The sequence below is a fragment of the Lutra lutra genome, chromosome 3 (assembly GCF_902655055.1).
Source record: "Lutra lutra chromosome 3, mLutLut1.2, whole genome shotgun sequence".
Classification (NCBI taxonomy): Eukaryota; Metazoa; Chordata; class Mammalia; order Carnivora; family Mustelidae; genus Lutra; species Lutra lutra.
This window is the reverse complement of record NC_062280.1, coordinates 62,874,534-62,888,641: the sequence shown is the minus strand read 5'-3', so window position 1 is coordinate 62,888,641 and position 14,108 is coordinate 62,874,534. Positions and strand designations below refer to the sequence as shown.

The window sequence follows — 14,108 nt, the reverse complement described above, 5'->3', positions numbered from 1 at the left end:
AACAGTTTATGTTATAATTAATAATTGTGGATAAGTGCTCAAAAATTTGAGGAGTTTTACTCAAGAAAGCTGAGAGAGACTAAGAAATGTCTTTCTGAAAGTTATCTTTTAATCCTATTTTACAACTAATTTTTAGTTTTCTTCATTACAATAGAAAAATGCTGGAAACATAAACTAAGAAAAGACTTGCAAAATGTTATCTGAGGATTTATTTTTGGATTTTCTAGGTTACTTAATCCATAGATTTCAATTTATTTTTTCAGAAACTTTCTGATTGTCACTTACTGTGTTTTTACATCTTTCTCTCTTTAACCTTGATCCACTCACTCATTTCTGTAACTAACAATTTCCATAAAAGGGAGAAAGTTCTGAACAAATAGATTTACATGTTTTTCCACTATAGATTGGGAACAGAACATAATGGAAAATGAAAGGCATAGGCTTAGTAGATACTATTTGGATAAATCATCATTTTTCTTTCAATTCTAGGGTTAGTTCCAATATATAGTTCCAAAAACTCATTTTCTGTATTTTCTGTTCATATTATAATTGTTGAACAATATCCTTCATTTCTTTAAATGACTGTTATTTTTTTTAATTTGTTTATTTATTTGAGAGAGAGAGAATAAGAGTGAGAGAGCATGAGAGGTCAGCGGGAGAAGTAGAATACCTGCTAAGCAGGGAGCCTGATGTGGGACTCAGACCCAGGACTCCAGATCATGACCTGAGCTGAAGGCAGTCGCTTAACCAACTGAGCCACCCAGGTGCCCTGTTATATTATTAAACATTATTTTTTTCTTTAACAGATATGCACACCAATATTTTCATAATCATGATGATCCCTGGGAAATACTATTCAGTGTAGTAAATAATCATTTTACATCCAACTTTCCTGGGGAAAAATAAGTTATGTATAATGACATATGCCTATATCTTTATGCAGGTATTTTTATTCTATTGAAGATAGTCTGGCAACATTGTTGTACATCCTTTTTTAATCTTCAGATATATTAAGTGCATGTTAGTAGACTATCCATGAACTACCTCAACCCTTCCTAAATGATTTGTCAGTTGGAAGGCCACCTCTACTCTGATTACATATTCACTTATTTTGATAGCTAAATTATGTTAGAATCACAAAATTCCAATTCTGAATTTAATAGGCAAGGAAGAAAATTTCCCAAGTCATGGGCCTCCCCAAAAAGTGAAAAATTGTTCCAAATGCTAGAATATTTCCGGCTCAGTTTTCTTCATTCCTTCATTCCTTCCATTTCACTGAGGACCTCTACCTGTAACTTGGCCCCTCAGCTCTCATCCTCCTCAAGGGGAAGAAAAAAAGGCAGTCTCTAAACTCCTCAGTGGGGTAGTGGATCTAATGTCCAGACATCATCCCAGGAGAGAACAAGTAGGCAGAGCCAGGAGCAGAAGGTCTTTGAAATGAAAAATAATGCTCAAAAAATAGCTACATTCCAAAATATCCTTGATACAAAATTTGTGCATGCGTGTATGTATGTACATGTGTTTGCCTCAGAGAGACAGAGAGAGAATTAGATATGAGAGAGGATGAGACCATAAGAGACCACAGATTTGTGTCTTCATTTCATGTTCACGTGATTTAAATTCTGACGCTCTACTTGATTCTTGATATTAGTTATCTCATTTTATCCTTGTGATATTTTGTAAGGGAAGTAATGCTGTTGACACTTTTCTAATGTGGTGGTGATCTGGGCATATGGAGGCTGTAATGAGGCACAGCCAACAGAGGCAGCGTTTAAACTCTCATGTGTCTGATTTCAAATTCTAAATATGCTTCATCATTCCATTTTCGGAGAAATGTACCATTGATACACCAACTGAGAAGGGTAACGTGAAATACGCCTGATTTTTTAAGTCACCAGATCCCTTTCTATACCTGAGATATTGTCACAATACCATAAGCTCGCTGCTATTAAACTGGTGACCTACAATATAACTGAGTTTCTCCTTATAATCATGTTATTGTGGGGTTATCTTGACTTCTGCTGGAATAAGACTTAAATTCTCTGAACCTTAATTTTCTCATCAGTAGGAATCAAGGCTCATTTTGAGTTTTATGAAATAAATTTATAAGAAAAAACTAAGCACTATGCCTAGAACATAGTAGATGCTAAATAAATGCTGATTTCTTTTTTCAGAGACACCTTAGTGATGTTTGTCAGTTCTACTTTTTATTAAAGTTATCCATGTAAAACTTATCTCCCCTATTATCTCATATTTCTTATCTTAACCCATCTCTTTTTGTGGTTTTTCCACAATGTCCAGCATACCTCATTATGTGAGATAAATCATCCAATAAATCATTGGTGAATTAACAGTTGTACCCCTATATTATTCAGAAGCTCTCTTGCCTTTTCACTCAGTACACTCTCACCAGTATATATTTATGTGTCACGACACCTGCCTAATTCCAGGTTTCCAGTTTTGTTTCTTTCAGTTACACGGGGCCGTGTAAGTGACTCTATAAATTTATGGCCAGTCCACTGTTTGCGCTTACTTTACCTTTCTTAAAGTCAGACTACTTAACAAAAGTCAGACTACTCACTCCGCTGCCTCTCCTCTCCACTACACACACACACACACGCACACACACACACACGCACACGCACACACACTATATCCATACGCCTGTGTACGCATGCACATATACACACACATATGCTTGTTTCTGCCTTGGTAGCTTATTCCACCAGCCCAGACAGTTCAACAATCATTTACTTGCCAGTCTTTCAGTTTTTCAGGTGAAATTTCTTGGAAAAATTCTCTTTAAGAGATCTCTTTTTTTTTTCTGAATTTCCTTTATATGTACAGTAGGGAGTGCCATTTTTTCTTAATGCATTCCTATACATACACTTTTCTTTGCTTTAGTTCATTCCAAAACTACTGCTAAGTCAATTTAATGAAAGTATAACCTTGTATTTGTCACCCTCATCCAAGAATCTTCAAATATTCTCCATTACCATTCATATAAAGTAGAAGTTCCTCTCCCTGACATTTAAAGAACGCACCAGTCTTATTACCTCTCAACCTCTACTAGCACTTTCTGGTAAAGAAGAACTAATTTGCTCAAGTTTTCCTAAACTTGCACCCTGATCTCTGTGTTTCTACTTCCAAGTTACTGCTTATGTTGTTTTCACTACCTAAAATTCACGACAATTCAACCTAACAAGACAATATCAGTTTTAAATCTCAAATGTTACATTTCCCAAGAATATTTCTACATCCTTTCAGCTGGGTATGGCCTTTCACTTTTTCAAACTCAACAGCACTTGCTTCTCACACACTATTTGTCATATTTATGTAACTACCTTGAGGTAAGGCTATGATATACTCCCTTTGTGACCCTTTAAGTACATAAAGCCATACCCTGCACAAAGTAGATACTCAATAAAAGAACTAGATAACAGATAATTTCAAAGATTAAACAAACTTTCACGTTTCAGGGGGCCTAGATGTGCAAAAGGCTCTTCTGACTCTAGAGGACAGGTTGAAGACAAATAGGAATGTTATAGGAGAAAAAACTTAATGTTCAAATTCTTAGACTGGCCTTAAACAAAGTGACTATTTTTTAACAAGAAATAATTCTCAATAACCAGAAATAGTCAAGCAAATGCTATAGAAAGCATGCCTGTCTGGGCTAATAACTGAAATGTAGAATAGTAAAATACTTCCAACATCCAGATTATATGATTACCTAAAAAAGAGAGAGAGACAGACAGAAAGAGCGCACTAAATTATCTCTCACTAAGGAAAGAAAAATGAAACAGAATTTAATTAATTATTAAGGGTTGGTTTTTTTTTTTACATAAATTCTGGATTAGAGATAACAACATCCAGATGTTCACGGAACATGTTATCTCCCTTAGCAGTGGCTGCTCCTGCTTGGCTCTGGGTCCCACGAGGGCAGGGAGCTTGTCTGGGCTTGCTGGTTCTCCTCCAGTCTCCTGTGCCCATTGCATCATGTGGTTTCTCCATACACATATGGTACTAAATTAAAAATGAGACCTAACTTGCATTTGTTTCACTAGCTCAAAAGATGTCAAAGAGAGGACACAGTAAAAAAAGATCATACGGATAAAATCTGGCTTGCTTTAAAAATATGATTAATTACTGTTTCTTAGACCACAGTAAGAAGACACTGAAGAGCAGTTCTTCCTGCCTTTTCAGGATCAAGAAAGAATCTATTTGTCGTTGTTACTTTCACATTGTAAACAATATATTTTCAGCAGATATGTCAAAACATGTGTCCAGAAACATGTCTTCCTTTTTAAGTTAGTTACCTTGGAGGTCCACGCACTTAAGCCAAAGGTGCTATGGGTCTAAATAGCTGTGGATTTCCTCCTTTTGGCATTGACACTTATCTTTTTCAGAAGCTAATTTACAGTTCTTTTTTCTTAGTCTATCAGCTACACCTGACTTGTGCACCATCATCCATTTTGAGGGGCTCTTGTTGACTTACTATTATTTGGCGGGCACCATGCTTTGAAGAAAAGGCAGTAACTTTGGAGCCAGATGAAACTAGTGTGCATACTTACTCTGCTACTTTCTCGCTGTGCTTCTTTAGGCAAAGGACTTGGGTTACAGTGAGGATTAAATAAATAAAAAACCCAGTACACAGAGTACGTGCTACTTATCCAGATTTTCCCTATGCCCTTTTTCCTTCCGTGTTCCAAGATTCATCGTTTCTGCACCACACCCAGTGCTCCATGCAATACGTGCCCTCCTTAATACCCACCACCAGGCTCACCCAACCCCCCACCCCCTCCCCTCCAAAACCCTCAGTTTGTTTCTCAGAGTCCACAGTCTCTCGTGGTTTGCCTCCCTCTCCAATTTACCCCAATTTACTTTTCCTTTCCTTCTCCTAATGTCCTCCATGTTATTCGTTACGCTCCACAAGTAAGTGAAACATACCCTTAAAACTCTTACACATAGCACTGTACTAAGCTGAATAAGACCAAATATAAAGCTAGAAGCCCAGTACTTCAGAATTTGCAATGCAATGTATCATTTCACAAGAGACAACTTTTTTAAAGTGCTAAGAGCCAGTGTTCTTCCAGATGCTTAGAATACAGTAAGTAACCTAATGGATCTGCCCTCATAAAGCTTTTATTTTATATATCCTAATGATACAGATTATGTACAAGTACATCAACATGGACTAGAGCCTGTACTCTATTGCTATGGAAAAAGATACTGCAGGGAAGGAAGAGAAAAAGTATCAGGGTCAGGGAGAGTGGTGTGTTGAAAATTTAAATAGGGTGCTTAGGGGGAAGTCTTGCTGAGGAAGTGACATTTAAGGAAAAGCCCCCAAAGGACCCAAGGAAGGCAGCCAAGTCATGAGCCCTCCTGGATAATGGGGTTCCAAGCAGAGAAAATGCATGAAAAGAGCTACAGAAAGGAATTCACATTTGGAAAGGCCTGTAGAAGGGTAAATAGCATTGAACAAATGAAACTGCAACACAGGACAAGAACATCAACAGGAAGAAGAAAGTAGAGCAGGTGACAGGGACAATGAGTACAACAGCAGATGCTGCCAACCTCAGTTAGGCCTGCCATCTGGTTTCCCAGCAGTTTCACCGGTGACACCTGTGACATAAATGTCAAGATCAGAGCCCAAGCCAGACCCTGAGAAGCAACAATCATACCAGAAATACAGGAAAGTTCACTGCCACTAAATGGCCTGAGCCTGAGCACAGAACAGAATGGGGGCATTGAAAGTGGGATAGCCATGCCCGGCTGCTCAGAGAAGTCTAAACCTGGATGGCTATCTGCAGGGTGGATCCAGCAACAGCCTTGCAGATATGAAAAGTGCAGTAGCCATATTTAGCATCCAGAAACAGCTCGATGTCAGAGAAGCAGACAAGGCAAAATGTTGCCTATCCTTAATGCCTAGAAATATTTGTTGAAATTTTAAAAGATTAGAAAAGAGATCATCTTTCTGACCATGATGCAGTTTTTTAAACAGACCAACATAACAGCATAACCAATTAAGACATACAATACAAAAAGTTTTGTTTGTTTGCTTTCACATGGGAAAGTGTTTTGCTAATGTATTTGTCTGTTCAATATGTTGGCACTACATCCCTTATTCCTAATCACTCCTACATTTTAGAGAGAAAACACAGAGAATTAGCCATTCTGTTCCTCAGTTCACTTAATCTCTTGACCTGTAGGGCTTTTCTCTCTCTTTTTTTCTTTCTTGTTTCTTCTCTCTTCAGAATAAAGGTAATGCCTGTCGTGATCAAATCAACAGTGTTGCTGCTGGGATGAATTCAGATCATTTGAAGTAAAATGTTTTTTGAATAGCAAAGCATTATGCATTGATCATTCATTTTCTTCTCTTTTTTAATATTATTAATATGACAAATTTGCCTGTAAGAATGAATGAAGAAATGATCTCTTGCATTCTATATTTTTTAAAGTTGCTCTATATAACTTCAGGCATGTGAATTACAAAAGTATGGTTAAACTTGTAAGGTGTTTAGATTTTGAATAGCCTTCTATCCATGCACATAGATGTGACTGCCACCCCACCATATTGCTGCACTATTTTCAACTGTAAATGAAAACAGGAGAAACTATATGCTTGAGAAGGGAAAAGGGCAAAAGGCTTAGGAAAACATACTGCGTTCCTCAGATAAAGTAATAACCATTTGCCTTCCACGTATTCATTTGCAAGCTCATACTCATGAATGACATTTCCCATTTATTTTTCTCACTCCCAATGAAACAAAATATACGGAAATCATTAAAAGTAGGGACTGATCTGTAAAAGCAGCTTCGTCACTTGGAAATTATCAAAGGGTAAGACATGACTCACACATTTTTTGAAAAGCTCAAGTCATGATCACAAATTTTGAACTGAATATTCCTTGATTTCTCATAAAAAATACACAGAGAGAGAGAGAGAGAGCGAGAGGGAGAGTGCCAAGAAGCAAAAGGAGGAGAAGGAGAAGGAGGATGAGGAGGATGAGGAGGAGGAATGTTTGTGGAGTTCTATAAATAAAATATTCTTCCAAATGAAAGAATTTATCAATTAGAAGATATAACTTAGATTTAGAATTAAACCCCTACCACTCTTTATGGCGTGAGCAAACTTTTCCCCTTGTGTTGGCACTATAACTAACGCTAATTAAAATCATAGGTTTTGTGTTTGGAAGGGGGCCTCCCAATAGATCATTTAGTCAGACTGGTTACATTCATTAAGGATTGAACCAAAATCAGAGACAGATGGTTTTGTCTCAGATCTCAGAACAAAGATTTCACAACTTTTCTTGGTTGTCTATTCAACTTTTTAATCACTGATTAACTTATTCTTTAGTTATAATCTTTGTCAATATTTAACTATCCAGACTATTTCTGCTACTGTTTCATTGGATGAAACGGAAGCTTCATACATACCCCTATATGGGTTTTATCAGGGAAAAATTGCCAAAATATTTACTTAGCATTCTGTTTATTGACACTGAAAGGATATTTGCCTATTAGGTTAACCAATATCCAGTGACTTCATTATAATTGTAACAGAATAAAAACATTGGCTGATAGTAGGTATGATCTCTTTCAGTCGCTTTTTTGCCTCTTCCCTTTCATGTTATTTTGATTATTAATGTTAATTTGATCAATCAGTCCCGAGACAACAGAATGATTAAAAGGCATGAACACACAGACTTTTAACATGTTGTATTCTAATTGTCATTCAATGTAGAACACTTTCTAATTTTCCTTATGATTTCTTCTTTGACCCATGTATTGATTATTTAGAAATGTGTTGCTTAATTTCCAAAATAATTGGCTTTTTATAGATACCTATTATTACTGGTTTCTAATTTAATTCTACTGTTGTCAAATATTCTTTTTTTTTTAAAGATTTTATTTTATTTATTTGACAGACAGAGATCACAAGTAGACAGAGAGGTAGGCAGAGAGGGTGGGGGGAAGCAGGCTCCCTGCTGAGCAAAAAGATCCCAACACGGGGCTCGATCCCAGGATCCTGAGATCAGGACCTGAGCTGAAGGCAGAGGCTTTAACTCACTGAGCCACCCTGGCACCCCTGCTGTCAAATATTCTGAGATAAATTAAGGCTTATATCATGGCCTAGCATATGGTCTTTGATGAATGTTTCATGTATACTTGAAAAGAATGTATATTCTGCAGTTGGATGTATTATCCTATAAATGTCAATTAGGTCTTCATGTTTGATAATTGATAGTATTATTCAAGTCTACTAAATTTTTTGTATTTGTTCTATCACCTACTGAAAGAAGACTGTTAAAATCTCTAACAACAACTGTGTATTTATATATTTCTCACTTATTTTTTCTCTTTTTCTTTGGAACTCTATGATTTTGTCATTCACATTTAAAATTATGTCTTGTTACAATTCAGCCCTTTTATTCCTATGAAATGACATTTTTTTAAAAATAGGCTCCTTGCCCAGTATAGAGCTTGAACTCACAACCCTAAGATCAAGAGTCACATGCTCTACTGACTAAGCCAACCACGTGTCCCAGAAATGACCACTTTTTAAAAATCTGTGTTAATATTCCTTGTCTTGAAGCCTACCTTCTATGATATTAATATAGTCATATCAGCTTTCTTTTGCTTAGTGTTTACACACTATACCTTTTGCTATTCTTTTATTTTCAACCTATCTGTATTAGTATACTTAAAATACGTCTCTTGAAAACAGCATATCTTTGGATCTTGCTTTTTATTCAGTCTGCTGACAATCTCAAGAGTAGTGAAAATATGTACCCGCTAAAGACCTATGCCAGCATGTTCACAGCAACCTTTTTCACATTGCTAAAGCCCAGAAACAATCCAAATGGCCATTACTAGGTGAATGAAAAATAAATTAAGATATATTTATCCAATGAAGTAATACTCAATAACAAAATGTTATAACTTGTTATATATGCAATGAAATGGTTGAATCCCAAAAAGGGTGCTGAGTGAAAGAACCTAAAAAAAAAAAAATAGTACGTATTCTATGGTCTTATTTATGTGACTTTTTTGAGCAAATCTAAGCTATGGTGATAGAAATCAGAAAAGTGGTTGTCTCTGGGAGCAGAAGGGATTGACTGAGAAAGGTCACTGGGGAGGTAGAGATGTTCTCCATCTTGACTGGGGTAGTGGTAACAAAAGATTACATTTGTCAAAACGCAAATGAATATGCATTTTATTTTATGCAAATTATCTTTCAAATAAAGAAAATGGCATGAGCCCAAGCCATACTGCCTTCTACTTCTTGTTTCCCAGAAAGTCTTGTGACTACACCAAGCCAAACCTGGACAAGCTGAGACAAACCAACTCTTTGTTCACTCACTCCCTTGCTGATCCTCTTTCAACTGGAGAGTATTCCTATTAGGTATCTTCAATTCACTGTCTCCATGCTACTAGGATGAGAATATAAGTTTCTCTGGTATGGATTTATACTTTAGTAGGAGATACAAGCCCACTTATGTCTCAAAGATAATTAGTTCTAAGATAATTGGGAATTTGGCTCTTTGATCTTAATACCATCAATATTCACTGCCCCCGGAGAATTAAAAACTTAATTAGGTAGTCACACATAGACATTTAAATAATAGTACCAAGCCCAGTAACAGCATAAGAGAATAATGTACTAAAACAATACAAGGCAACTAACAAGGCCGTATATGATTTGTTTGTGATAACAATGATAAACTTGAATAGATATTTTAAAAATTTTACAAAATGATTTTACACACATTATTTTATTTTTACTAAAATTTTAAATAGAAGTATAGTTAATACAAAATACTGTATTAGTTTCAGGTTTACAACATAATGTCTTGACAATTCTGTATGTTATGCAATGTTCACTAGGATAAATGTATTACCATCTGTCATGATACAATATCATTATGATAGTATTGATTATATTCCCTAGGCTATACTTTTGTCCATGCAACTTATTTTATTTAAATGAATAAGTTATAACAAGGTAGATCAGAGAGGTGTAAACAACTTCATCTTAAAAGAAACTAAAGTATAATCAGCCTATGTGTTTAATCAGCCTATGGCCATAGCAAATAAACAACAGATGCAAGGCTGCAGCATGTTTTTCAGCTTTCCTCCAAAAAGATTTATTCTATATCTTTTTTTGGTTATAAAAAGCTAAAGGCACTGAGGGCTGACATGATGAACAAAGACTTCTTTGATGAGGTAAAACTTAGGCTGAGCTTTAAAGGCTGGGCCAGAAATGGAGGACATTCCAAGTGGAAGTGAAATCATGAGAAAATGCCCTAGAGAAAATGCCCTAAGCAGGATCTGACTCAGACCCACAAGAGACAATATGGCAGGTCAGGGCAATAAGTAAATGAAAACATCAGTTGGACTGAACTAGATCACGTTGCAGATCTAATCAGGGAAAAATGATACAAGCCAAAGTGGAGATGTCAAAATAGAATGTCAAAGGTCAATGGCAACATGCTGAAGCTTTTTAATAAGAAAAGTGAAATACCAAGAAAAAGAGTATATATTATAAAATATCTTAAGTATTATAAAATGTGGATTTGAAAATAATAATACATACTTAAGATTACAGTTTGAGTACACTAGTGCAAGTAGATAAGCAATAAGTGGGCTATAAAGAAATAAAGGAATTAGGTATATAAACTTGTTTAAGAAATATTAAGTATGGCAAAAAGTCAGAGTAATGGATGAAAAGACTTAAATTAAGGTTAACAGAAAGATCAGATTGACCTAATCACCTCAATCTTTTGAAGGAGAGCAGTGTGATAGATATTGCTAAAAAAAAATAACAATAATAATAAAACCATTTGAATCATCACTGATGAGAAACAGATTTTGTTGTTATTTACTGAAGAAATAGGATATTATAATAACAAAAATACAGAAATTATGGAGATGATTTTTAAAAATATACAAGTTTAGGTAATAATTCATACATACATAGGATCTCTTACTATTAATTAGAATTTTTTCCCACTTGAATAAAAGAGACTATGATGTCCTCATGTAAAGTCAACTTTGGCTTAAAATTAGAAAAATTTTTCTATCTGAATACTCCAGAAACGAAACACCATAGAACATCAAAATAACCAATATTTTGGTGTTGTTAGTCAACAAAAACTATTATTTGTTGAACTCTTACTAAGGCCAAGAATTGTTCTAAATGTTTTACGTGTACACTGTAGTATCTAATTCAATCTTCATGATAACTTCTGGAGTAGGAACAGTTACTAACCTTATTTTATGCAAGGAGGCCCAAAGAGGTTTCTTTCTTGCCCAAGGACAGATTAGTAAATAGAGAAGCCAGAATGTGGACTTGGGCAACCTCATGTCTGAGTCCAAATTCTTAACCACCACATTTACATGGTGACTAAAATCACCTATGTAAACTATAAAATGTTAGTCATGGCTCTACTTCCTGTTCAGTGTTAAGATTTCAAAATTTTATTCTAAGGTCTTCTATTACCAGGTCAGATTGTGACTAATACCATCGCTCCAGGCTTTACATCCAGTAGAACCTCATGTGGAATATGAAGCCCATGGGGTAGAGTTGCCTCATGTGCAAACAAAACAATGTGGATTTAATACTAAGGACACAGGGAACATCGTGGAACACTCTTCAGAAAAGCAATACAATCAGATTTATTTCTTAGTTGTTGCACTGATAGTACAGAAGAGGTTTGGAATGTAAAATCCTTTAGGGCAGGAGATAAGAGAAAAAGCTATTGTAAGAGCCCAGACAGGAGGCAATGAATGCCAAAATATGGCAGAAGCAATGGAATGAGGATATGATCCGAGCATTTCTGAAGTTGCTTTAGTAAAATCTGAAGTTTGACTGCACATGGGTGGAGAAGGAACTACCAAAGATGAAGAGGACTCCAAGGTTTTTGTCTCGGGGACATGATGCACAGGATGCAGACAACTTCTGTCTTTCACAGATCTCACTGATATTCATGTTCTATGAAGTCAAATTCCATATGAAGCCACACAAATTTATGGAGCAAAACAGAATGAAAATTGTATTAAAGAAAACTTATTCTGCCCTGAGATACTAGAGCAAGAGGAAGACTAAAATCAGGGATGGTAGTGAGGAATCTTGCGCAGTAAGAAAACTAAGTCAGTTAGAAATTCAATTTTGTGTTGAGGAGCAAGGCAGTTAATGAATGCTTCTATTATTTCATAACAGAAAAAAAATTGAGAAGTTTGAGTGGCTAATAAACATTCTCTTTTTTAATACAAAGATATACAGGTATATGTTTTTTAAGAGTAAGTGAGTATTTCTGCATTTCATTAGACTATCATAGACTTTTTTTCTAGAACAAAGAGAAAAATGATGATCTTTCAGAAAAGGGAGTTGAAAATTAGATTATTAACTAAGATAAAATATTTAAAAATTGTTATAGTAAAAAAATGTAATGAAAAAGTAAAAAATAACCATTTTCCTTTATTTAAATTTTGTTAGTCTAGCTGAACAGGAAAATAGTATTAAGAAAAATATCTTGATATTTTAAACTGTCAATGAATATAAAAAGTGAATGGAATTTTTGTTCAAAGGGAAGTTGAATTATAGCTTCACTAAAGAGGTCAATAATAGGGGTAAAAACTACCAATATCTAAAGATTTAACAAAAGGCAGCTCTTTGGTACAGAATGGGGGTAGAAGAGCATGTTAAAAATTCCCAGTCATTAGCAGAGATGGGCGTGAAACATGCATACACAGAAGGTCAAAATGTTCAGACCTTGGTATTTGATGAACTATGGTCTATATCCTTCTACCATTTCCAGCCAGGATAGACATTTGGATAAAACACTAATTGGGTTTGACTCTGTATTGTAACATTTTTTTGTTTGCAACATTTTCCATTGATTACCAATTAAAAAGAGAGAGAGACCATTCCATTGGAGAGATAATCAAAACACTCAAAAGCTACTTTTCATTGTATGGATTAAGAAAATACCCAGAGAAATAGTAACAGTAATAATAAATTACCATTTACTACAAATCAACACTTAAGAGTGAAAGATAATCCCTTTTCTCTTTATCAAAAATCCAAAACACATTCCACATCCTATACATAGTGACTGAAGTGGTGGGGATGATCAGGCAAGGTGTGAGGAAAGGTAACAGAACTAGAGCAATATTATCTGTGAGAGACAATCTGCTGCAGAAAAGATCCCCAAGGTGCATTCCCCGAATTACTCCCACAAGTATACCCCTCACTTGAGGTAGTTGGCATATCTTCTTTTGCAAACAATATGAGGTTGATAGGACAGAGAAAGTTAATAGGGGGAAGCCAAGAATATCCCATTGAATAGCACATTAGTTAGCTAGTCTATAAATTCTGTTTTACTAGTAATCTAGAACCAAAGTGCTGAGCCAACTCTTGTCTTTTAAACAAGGAATTAATTTCATCCCTCCTTGTTGATCTACCTTATATAGATTTTTAAGTGTGGATTCAGTCTAGCAACGGTTCCATTAATGTGAACTTGAAGAATTATAGAGCTAGAAGGCGCTTTAGAGAGGTAGTCTATTTCTTTCATTTTAAGGATGATAAAATTGAAGCTTATAGAATTTCAGAGTATAGATAGTTAGCATCAGATCTGGGACCAGCGCTGTTTTTCTGGCTCTTAGTTCAGTCCTCTTTTCACTGGTAATAATTTATTATATCGGAAGAAAAGAAAAAGTTATGAGTTTTTTAAAAAGAAAGATTAAAAAAAGAAAGATAACAGAAGTAATTTGAACTGAAAGATTATAAAAATAGAAATTGTTTTCCATTAAGTAAATAAAAGTATCTATTTATTAGAGTCAGTGAATATGTCATTATATCTCTTTACTCATGAATAATCTTAGGATTTGAAGGCACTTACTTTTGAGTGAAAGTCTGTCAATCACAGACATCTCATCATTCTCCTTCCAACTCACCATCCTCTCATTTGCCAGATTCAAGTGAAAAGAGCATTCCATACTCTGAAATGAGTTGAGGAAGGAAAACGTGGGTCATTGTTGGCAACTAGGAAGGAAGTATCTTTTTCAAGAATAGTCCACAGGAGCTGACAAAAAGAAAACCAAAT

At 35.3% G+C, this 14,108-nt stretch overlaps 2 protein-coding genes across 5 annotated transcripts in view; one reads left to right on the top strand and one right to left on the bottom strand.

Annotated features, from left to right (window-relative positions):
- Positions 1-14,108, top strand: part of LOC125095498 (sodium channel protein type 3 subunit alpha) — a 1,188,574-nt gene that overhangs the window by 989,701 nt on the left and 184,765 nt on the right. The window lies entirely within an intron of this gene.
- Positions 1-14,108, bottom strand: part of SCN2A (sodium voltage-gated channel alpha subunit 2) — a 132,603-nt gene that overhangs the window by 86,684 nt on the left and 31,811 nt on the right. Inside the window, exon 2 of one of the 4 annotated variants that reach the window (XM_047721983.1) lies at positions 13,905-14,004. The exons of the other annotated variants lie outside the window; for them this stretch is intronic. The gene's annotated coding sequence lies outside the window, so the exon portion shown is untranslated. The remainder of the gene's footprint in view (positions 1-13,904; positions 14,005-14,108) is intronic. 4 annotated transcript variants of the gene reach the window in all.